Here is a 10962-nt window from a genome sequence, read left to right as displayed (position 1 = left end):
TACTTCGTGGAGACCAAAGACGATCAGGAGTAGTTAGGAGGCTCCCAGGCAGGAGGCCGTGCCTCTTCGATCGTGTTGCTTTTGTGCTAGCCTTCTTAAGGCATCCCTGTTCAACTTATGTCTGTACTCAGATATTGTTGCTTCCGTTGACTTTTGTGTATTCGAGCCCTCGAGGCCCATGGCTTGTAATATAAAGCTTGTATTATTTTATTTGTGTCTAGAGTTGTGTTGTGATATCTTCCCGTGAGTCCTTGATCTTGTTCGTACACATTTGCGTGTATGATTAGTGTACGATTGAATCGAGGGCGTCACATTTCATCCCAGTAAAGACCACTTATACCAGTGCTAAGTTGGCAAAGATATACATGACCAGGATCGTATGTCTGCATGGAGTTCCGAGGACCATTGTATCAGATAGAGGAACCCAGTTTACTTCAAAGTTTTGGAATCAGTTGCCCGAAACTTTGGGTACCAGGCTAGAGTTCAGTACCACTTTTCATCCACAGACAAACGGACAGACCGAGAGAGTCAATCAGATTTTGGAGGACATGCTGAGAGCTTGTGCGCTAGATTATGGATCTAGTTGGGATGAAAATTTGCCATATGCAGAGTTTTCTTACAACAATAGCTACCAATCCAGTTTGAAGATGGCCCCTTTCGAAGCTATGTACGGAAGGAGGTGCAGGACACCGTTGTTGTGGGACGAAGTTGGAGACCGTCAGTTGTTTGGACCAGATTTGATTAAAGAGTCTGAACAGAAGGTGAAGTTGATTCGCGATAGGCTCAAGGTAGCCCAGTCCAGGCAGAAGAGTTATGCGGATTCTAAACACAAGGAGATAGTTTACGAAGTCGGAGACAGAGTTTATCTTCGAGTATGACCACTTCGAGGAGTGAAGCGCTTTGGAGTTAAGGGAAAGTTAGCGCCACGTTTTGTAGGACCATACAAAGTTTTGGAGCGTATGGGAGAAGTTGCTTACAAGTTGGAATTGCCCGAAGGATTGTCGGGAGGTCACGATGTGTTCCACGTATCCCAGTTGAAGAAGTGCCATGCGGAGATGGCTAAGATACCACTGAAAGATACAGTGCCCCTGGAAGCGATTCAGTTGGATAATAATTTGACCTATGAGGAGAAACCAGTCAAGATTCTCGAATATGCCAGCCGAGTCACCCGCAGCAAGGTTATCAAGTTTTGCAAAGTTCTGTGGAGTCACCATACCGAGGATGAAGCCACCTGGGAGCGAGAGGAAGATCTACGGAAGGACCACTCTCACCTATTTTCTAGCCAAGCGAATCTCGAGGGCGATATTCATCTTAAGGGGGGTAGGTTTGTAACATCCCAAATTTTCAATTTGGAATGTTATACATTAGATCATCATGCATAACATATTTTATTGCATTTTGTTTTGCGATCCTAGAAATTCTACGCAACTCGAGGACCCACGGAGAGAGTTGGGAATTTCGTTATTTTCATATTTTGGGTTTTCTCAAATTTTGAAAATAGGATCATTTGTTTTAATTATTTTTCTCTCCGAAAATATTTCATATCAAAATATATGAGAGGGATAAAATGACTTCTCCACAAATAATGAAATATTGGAGTAAAAATATTAAAAACAAATATTTGATTTTATTTGGATTTTATTTGATTATTATTTGAATTAGGAAAAAAATACGCGTTTTTCAAAATTGCATTTAGGCCCCAAATAAATGTTCATCTTGTCAGGCTTGATTTTAGAAGACGGGAAAAATTTATTTCAGGATTTTTGGAGTGCGTTTAGTATTTCTTTTATTTGTTTTTCTGCGCGCAATTATTTAAAAAAAACGCGAACCGACCTTGGGCCGTATTCGGCCAGGACTCCGCCCGGCCTGGCCTTTATAAGGCGCCCCCGAGGCGCCGTCATCCCAAGTCGCCCCGCCGCCGGAAACCCTAACCCTAGCCCGATCCGCCGCCGCCGTCGCCCGAGCCGCCGACCCCGCCGCCCCACCGGAGTCGCCCGTCGCCCCGTCGAGGTTGACCACCGCCCCGCCGCCGGTGGTTTTCCTCGAGAAAACCGTTTGGTTTTTTTTTAAAACCTAGATCTGTTTTTTTCGGTTTAGTTTATTTAGAGAACACTCGTTCGTTCCTTTTAACGAACAGTTTTCGGTTTTTTTCCGCAGACAGCGAACGTTCGTTCGTTAGCCTGTTCGTCTATTTTCTTTTTCTCGGATTTTCCGCGATTATTTCTGATCGCGATTTCCGATCTGTGTTTCGTTCCAGTATAACTTTTCGCTCGTTTATCGGAATCACGCGATTCAAGCGCCTGGAGTTTCGTCTCGAAACCCGCTTTCCATTTAACCAACTCAAACAAGTTTTTGCTACTGTAAAATTTGACTTAGGTCCAGATTAGTAAACGAAGATTGTTTCTTTCGCCATTTGACTTTCGTTGCTTCGTTTCATTTGATTCTTTTTGCAAACTGGAGTTCTTAGGTTGAACTTTCTGGTTAGAACTTTTATTTGAGTTTTACCTATGCATTAGATGAGTGCTTATTGTATGCTTGTTTGTTTGCGATAGAGTACCCGGAGTGCGCAGCGTGCTACTTCGAATCTCTAGGTTTCACGGATCATCAGCAATGCAAGTAACACTTTGATCATACCTCTTTTCATACCCAGTTTTATTGCATTAGATCAATCCTCAAACAATTGCATGATTAGGATCTAATTAAATTGTGGGTATCGGGAAGTAGATGAGGTAGTACCTATTACCTGTTGTATTATCAACCTTTGGGAGTTACTTCTACGTTTGCTTATTGCTATGTTATGCTAGTAGACGTGGATTGGGTGAGTGTATCCATGACAGATGTGAGATTGTTAATTAATGGTTTACTTAAGGTGGAAACTTAAACACACATCTGGGTGGATTGAGGCACCTGGGTATTCCAGTGATTGCCTGTTTTTTTATGGACCGCCACCCAGGCTCAAAGGGATCATGAGATTATCATGCTAGAAACTTCCGTGTGCAGCCACATGCTATTATGGGCTCTAGCATAGTTGATTAAGTCGTGTGAACTCTTACAGTGGTAGACTAGCAGATGTAGGGGAAAGTAGGTGTAACTGTCTACCCATCGTAAGGTGCTAACGCTTCTGAAAGACTGTGTCTCGGTCATCCGTTTCTCAAACACCATGTAGTGCGAGAAATCCAACGGAGGAGATCGAGTCTTGTGGGGAAAAGTGCACAAACCTCTGTAGAGTGTACAATCTAATCATGGTTAGCCGTGTCCCCGATTATGGACATCTTGAGTATCTAGTTCTTGGATTATCATGTGAATCTCATCATCTTATACTTAACTAATTTTGTTGGGTTGTTAATGATTACTTTTAATTGGGATTGAGAGGGGGTTTACCTTCTCAATATTTTTCAACCAACTTTGTAGTTAAATAAAAATATATTCCTTTGTTGTAGGGAAAAATTGGCTTTTCGCAAACTGTAACCATAGAGCTTTCCACCAGCCAAATATGCATGTAGTGATAGCATTATTCTGTTCATTACTCTCTATGTGTTACATTGCTAGCATATTCCATGTGCTGACCCGTTTTCGGGCTGCAACGTATCATTTTGCAGACTTTACAGACGACGAGTAAGGAGCCTTAGGTCGTGGTCTTATACTCAGTGATGCCGTTGGAGTTGATGGACTCACTTTATCTTCCAAGCCTTCCGCTGTTATCGTATTTAGATGGCCTTAAGCCATATTTATTGTAATAAGTTCTCTCTTGAGACTATTCGATGTAATAAGTGTGTGATTGCTACTCTGTTATAAATCCTTCAAGTATTGTGTATGTCAGCATTACCGATCCAGGGATGACACTGATGCACAGAGATTAAACTGTTTGAGGTCTGGTCGCTACACATACTTGGGATAGAAAGTTTATCCATTTTGCATATCATAGGTTGTGCACAAGTGTCGTATCCTCCTATAGAGAAATCGTGCTAGTGTCTCTCTTGAGTTGTGCAACACGAGCGTTTTCCGTGGAGTCCACATTTTGTGCTCATTCCTTGGTTGCACGACCCCATCTATCTATCCGTGTGTGTGTTTCCGTGTGCCATTCATTTGCTATTGGTCTACTTGTTTCACTTGTGAATTTGTGAATCTCTTTCAACATTATTGACTCTTGCTAACATTTTGCATCAAATTTTTGTGCCACTATCCTCACCGAGCTCCACCATAAGCCTTATTTGTGTAGGTGTGAGAAACCGACAAGAATTGGTACCAATTGTGCTATTTCCTTGTTACACATTGAGTGATCATTGATCCATCTTCAACATCGGTCAAGGTAAATTTGGTATAGTTCTTCTCTTTCTCCCACTCATATTTGCTTGAGTCTTGTGATGGATAGGCAAGGCACGTCATCTCCGGTCATCAACAACAACGACGGCGCGAACAACTACATCACCAAAATGTCCATCTTCGGACTACAACACAAAATGCAAGGCGCACAATCTACCTTGCGAGAGCGCCTCGACAACCTCGCCATCGACATACACCACTCCGAAGCAAGGAAAAGGGATTACATCGACACCAAGTTGGGCGAGCTAAAGGATCAACTACGAGACATGGTGGCCGACTACAAGTCTTCTTCCCCTTCATCATCCTCAAGGCGGCGGCGAGCAAGTCGATCATATTCGGAGTGCCCACGCGACGCAAGCGCATGTCATCCACGTCCACATATACATGGCAACCACCATCACATTCGTGATCAACATCATCATGAAGGGCAAGTCACCTCCAAGCATCTTGTGCACGACGACGATGAACGACATCTACTACGAGCTCAAGTGCGACAACGACACCATCATCATGAAGATGCTCCACAGGCGCAAACGTACAAGTCCCAACAAGCCCTACTTCACGCCAAGTTCAAGCTTCATGAGCATAAGAGAAGACCGCGAGACGAGCACCACCAAGACGGAGCTACGGCTATAACAACCACTTCGGCATCTTCGCCAAGTGCTATGAAGGCATCTTCGCCTTTGTACGTACGACATCTTTGCCTACTTCCCATGAGTTCGCCTACATCGACATCTTCAACAACAAGGCGACCACCTACGAGCGAGGGCGACACTTCCATCTTCGGAAGCCCCTCAAGGAAGATGGCCGAGCATGGGAAATTCCCTTCGGTCATGGAGACGAGATACGAGGTGCCACATCATATGGGCCTCCGACAACAAGATGGCGACAAGACGGTCGAGCAAGGGCCATCCCCTTCGACTACGGCGACGAGCATGAACCTCTTCAATAACACGAAGACGGCGCCCATATTGGACTCATACTTCGAGTCAAGCTACAAGACTGCACATGAGACCTTATCTTTGGTCTTGGAGGAGAGTGATAATGTGCTATCTTCGGCCTTCATCCACGGCTACGACTACGACATGATTGAGCATGGAGACATTTGCACCAACATCTCTCCGACACCCACATATCATGATATGACCCAATTGCCATGTGAGGAGAGCCACCAACCCATGAGTGAGATGAGGGACTCCACCATACGTGACATTGAGAGCATTTCCTATGAGAGGATGAGTTTGACCACCACTAGCCCCACACATGAGAGCATGCCACACATCTTATGTGAGGTTGAGCGCCATTTGAGTGACTCCACCAACAATATGAGTGAGAGCATCTTTGAGGTAGTGAGTGAGCCACAACACTTAGTGAGTGAGGTAGTTGACACGGCATGTGAGGCCACTATGATTTCTAACGACTTAACCTCTACTCCGAGTGTGTTTTGTTCTTTGGTGCTAGGTCTCCTACATGACGACATGCCTATACTCGACGAGTCCATACCTCCAATGGAGACAACGATGGCCATGGTGGACGATGATGCACCCCCACATGGTTCCATCAAGATGAAGATGACAACGAGCGGATCTTCGACACCTCACCTACAAAACATGAGCGACCTTCCAAAGGTAAGATAGGTGACAATGCTTCTCTTGTCCCACTAGTGGACTATCTCACCAATGATTGTTTGCATGATGATGACACACCTATTACCATGCTTCATGCTAGTGCGACTTCTTCATGTCATGACTTACCCATTTATGATGAATATGATGATGAGCATGTTGAGTTGCCTAGTTGTGATGTTATGCTCCATAGGATATCTTGTGAAAATTCTATTGGTCACTTCATGTTTGACAATCCATTGAACTTGTCATGTGCTACGAGTGAGATCTCCCATATTGCTTCATTTCAATCTCAACATAGTAACTATGCATGCCCCATTAAAATAAATCCCATTTGCACTTATGGCATAGATGACGAGATGATGGTCATTGGCTTTTGTTTTGCATGTGATGATATTGCTATGCTTCCTTTACATGATTTGTGCAATTCATCTATTATGCCATGCCATGAGCACATAGAACCAAATATGCTTTGTTTTGAATGTTGTCAATATTCTCCATGTGATGTTTCCACTAATGCTCATGAGGAGACCCCCATAGTTTTCTCATACATATTAGGAGATTTTGATGCATTCCATACTTGGATGATTCCCATGATTGCGTGCACCATATGCATTCCATGAATAAGAATGCTCTAGATATTTCTCATGATGCATTACACAATTTGAGTCTCCATTATGCCATACATAACAACAAACCTCTCATGATGGATGACATGTTTCTATATCACGCATCTCATTTATTTGAGCATTGGCTATTTTGTGCTAACCAACACATGCACGTGCGCATCATGATGGATGATGTGTACATCTACCACGCACACACAATTTTCCCTTTGTCTTTGTTTCGTGTAGGTACTCACGTATACTCGTCAACCTCTCAATCCCAAGAGTTGACGAAACGAGCTCTTGAGAGCAATGATGACTTGGGATCCCGTGGACTATCCTTACCACCATTCCCTTCACGCACGGCCTACGCGCATCTCTTCTACTTGGCTCTCACAAGGCTATGGGCTCTATATCACTTGTTACTTTATGCCCATTGTATCTTGTTCACTTTGCATGTTATGCCTCCTTACATGATTTTGCCATGCAATTGTGACCCTTGCTTGCATTTACCCATGATGCACCATTATGATACTCCTATGTGTATTTGCATGCTTGGTGGAGATCCTTGTTGCTATTGCCATGTTTATCATCTGCCTCATGCTATTGTTGATTCTTGTGTTGGGAGAGTCATGATGTTCCATTGCTATTTACATGCCAATACAATGATGATATTTTGCTCATATCTTGCTTTCATGCTTGTGATATGTCATGCGCATTATTCATGCCCACTATTTGCACACATGACATGCTTGCCATGATTCCTTCTAGTACGTTGCATCTTTGCACTACTAGCTTGCTTGACTTGATCACTATGATTGATTGCTTTGTCGCACCAACCATGTTCCATTATTACACGCTTTCTTGGGTTGATGACATATATGTTCATGCCTCTCACATGATATATCTTGACCATTGTCTCTTGTGTCCATTAGTTGCCTCTCTCATATCTACTTGTAGTGAGTGCAACCATACTAGGCTTATTGATCTTAGAGACTTGGACATATTACTTGTGATGCATGCTAGTTTGATTCAGCCTATTCTCTTTGGTTGTAGTTGCATCATATGCTTTCATACCATACCACACCTTGTCCTTTCTTATGATAAGAATGATGAGAGCACTTGTTGGGTATCTTACCACTCGAATGATAGGTGCTACATTTGCACTAACCTCATTTGTTTTTCCGAGTGTTTGTCATGTTCTTTCATTTTGAGGAATTCACAAGGCATTTCCATCACGGGACATATTGGGCATGTGAAGGCGTACACAATGTGCAACACCAACATTTTCGAGAACCTACTAAAGATGAACTCATTCCCTTTGAGCCATTCTCAAATACGCATGTTGGATGGGTCATTGTTTCATTGTTATTTTCTTCTTGTTTTCTACATGATACATCTCGTGAACGGAGGACCGACATTGGAGATGGAACCTATGGACCTTCAAGTTGAGGAGTGCTCGGACTTAGTCGATGCACCACCGGACCAACACTTCTACCACGACATCGAGCTATGGTACAACACCAACCATAACAAATTTGCATGGATTGACCCACATTATGATTGCCTTGTTGCATCTTGTATTTCTATGTCATCCATGATATATGAGCTTGCGCCTTTCCTTAGCAAATTTGTTTTGATCTTTCTTGATGGCATATTCATACATAATGATCACATTGCCTACCATCAATTGCATGATAACATAATCATATTGAGCATCCATTGCCATATTCATGCTATTGATAAACCGTCTCACTATGACATCATTTTGCACCGTGGTTGCATTGATCACATTCACACCACATTTATGTGCACAATGAATGCTTTTACTCCCATGAATGCTTTACATCTCATTCCATATCATCTTGCTAAGCTTCACGTGCTTTGTCCTGAACAATCTTGCCTCGCGGACTCATTCTAACATGATGGGCACCTTGTGTGCACTTACCATTGTATTTCCGAGTGTCGCTTGTGTTTGCTCTTTTTGCATGTGTACCACTCCGGAGACACCTTGGAGTACTTGGATTGCGTCATGTCTTCCACTTCGTCCAACTACAAGTCCGTCCACGACAACCGTTTCCATGGTGATGAGGTTTTCGATCCGAGGTCGGATCTTTCCCAAGGGAGGGGAGATGATGCGCAGCATCCGGTGATCATCCCCATGTACACTCGAGCCTACGCCATTGGACCTAAGGTGAATTCGCTCCTTTCCGAATCTTCCCTTTCCGCATGTAAGACATGGATGCTACTTCAAGCGCAGACCTTGTGCATACTCAGGTACACCCGAGGAGACCATGGAGACCCCAAGGACCAAGGCCAAGTGTGCGCGGGAGCGAAGGAAGGAGAAGGAAGAAGAGCCAGCTGCCCCAGCAGCCGGACATCAGGACATGTCCCGGACATCCGGCTCCTGCCCCGGAAATCCGGCATCGGCTATCCAGAGAGCACCAGAGTCGGCCAAGTCAGCTCGGACATCCGGCCCCCAGGCCCGGACATCCAGCCCGTCGCGAGCCACCGGACATCCGGCCCAGCTCCCGGAAATCCGGCGCCCATCACAGAACGTCCCGAAGCTGAACCTCGTTAGCCCGGACATCCGGCCTCCTTGCCCGGACATCCGGCCCGTCGCCCGGACATCCGGCCCCTCCTGCATGCATGCAGTGTACCCGGGCCGAAAGCGCATGTACCCCTTCGCCCCTGAGACTACAAATAGACCACCCCCTCATCCATTTTAGGGTTAGCAAAGGATTAGCTCATATGTGAGATACAGCTTTGCTCATCCATTACGGATCTACTCCACGAGAGAGACCGCGACCACTCTACGGAGAAGATCCCCTTGGATTCAAGACCCCCTCTTGGGTGGCCCCATCAAGACCTCCTTACGGAGAAGAACCGGTTACCTTTGTATCGTCCTTTGTTGGACTTGGATCGTGTATCACCTGTGTGTTCATCGATCTAGCGCATGTGTGATCTATTCTCGTTGGTTGAGTGATTCTCTCGAGTTTCCTCTTGTGATTTCCCTCGTTTTCCCCTCGTGTTCTTCGTGTCCTTAGTTGGGATCCGCTCCTTTCGTGAAAGATCAGCCGTCTAGGGTTCCACCCTACATCAATCACCCATGTTCCATTACTCGCTTTCTTGAGTTGATGACATATATGCTCATGCCTCTCACATGATATATCTTCTTTATTGTCGCTTGCCTCCAATAGTTGCCTCTATGCTTAATGATCTTGGAGACTTGGACACTTCACTTGTGATGCATGCTTGGTTGATTGAGCCTATTGTATTTGGTTGTTCTCGCATCATATGCCTTCATACTATGAAATGCTCCCTTGTCCTTTCTTATGATGAGCATGATGCATACACTTGTTGGGTATCTTACCACTCGAATGATATGTTTTGCAGTTACGCTAACCTCATTTGTTTTCCGAGTGTTTGTCATGTTCTTTCATTTTGAAGGATTCAAAAGGAGGTACCATCACGAGACATATTGGTTATGTGAAGGCATACAAGATGTGGAACTCCGTCATCCTTGAGAAACTCCTAAAGGTGACCTCCTTCCCTTTGAGCCATCCTCATATATGCATATTGGACGGGTCATTCTTTCATTGTTGTTTCCTTCTTATTGTCTACATGATACATCTATTGGATGGAGGACCGACATTGGACCTTCACATTGAGGAGCGCTCGGACTTATTGGATGCACCTTCGAACCTCCACTCATGCCACGACATCGAGCATTGGTACATAAACACTCCTTTGACACATTGCACCCCACCTTCATATTTGTTGATTGTGCCCATGCATGTCATGCTCGATGGACATATCATACTCACCACAAGTTTGCACCCTATGCATGGATTGACACACATTATGATTGCCTTGTTGCATCTTGTATTTCGATGTCATCCATGATATATGAGCTTGTGCACTCCCTTAGCAAAATTGTTGTGATCTTTCTTGATGGCATATTCATACATAATGATCACATTGCCTACCATCAATTGCATGATACCATAATCATATTGAGCATCCATTGCCATATTCATGCTATTGATAAACTGTCTCACTATGAATGCTTTTTCTGCCATGAATGCTTTACATCTCATTCCATATCATCTTGCTAAGCTTCATGTGCTTTGTCATGAACAATCTTGCCTCACGGACTCATTCTTACATGTCGGACACTTTGTGTGCGCTAACCATTGTATTTCCAAGTGTTGTTTGTGTTTGCTCTTTTTGCATGTGTACCACTCCGGAGACACCTTGGAGTACTTGGATTGTGCCATGTTTTCCACTTCGTCCAACTACAAGTCCGTCCACGACAACCGTTTCCATGGAGCTGAGGTTTTCGATCCGAGGTCGGATCTTTCCCACGGGAGGGGAGATGATGCGGAGCATCCTACGATCATCCCCAT

The sequence above is a fragment of the Triticum aestivum genome, chromosome 6D (genome assembly GCF_018294505.1).
Source record: "Triticum aestivum cultivar Chinese Spring chromosome 6D, IWGSC CS RefSeq v2.1, whole genome shotgun sequence".
NCBI lineage: Eukaryota > Viridiplantae > Streptophyta > Magnoliopsida > Poales > Poaceae > Triticum > Triticum aestivum.
The sequence above is the reverse complement of the archived record's forward strand: the minus strand, read 5'-3'. Positions refer to the sequence as shown.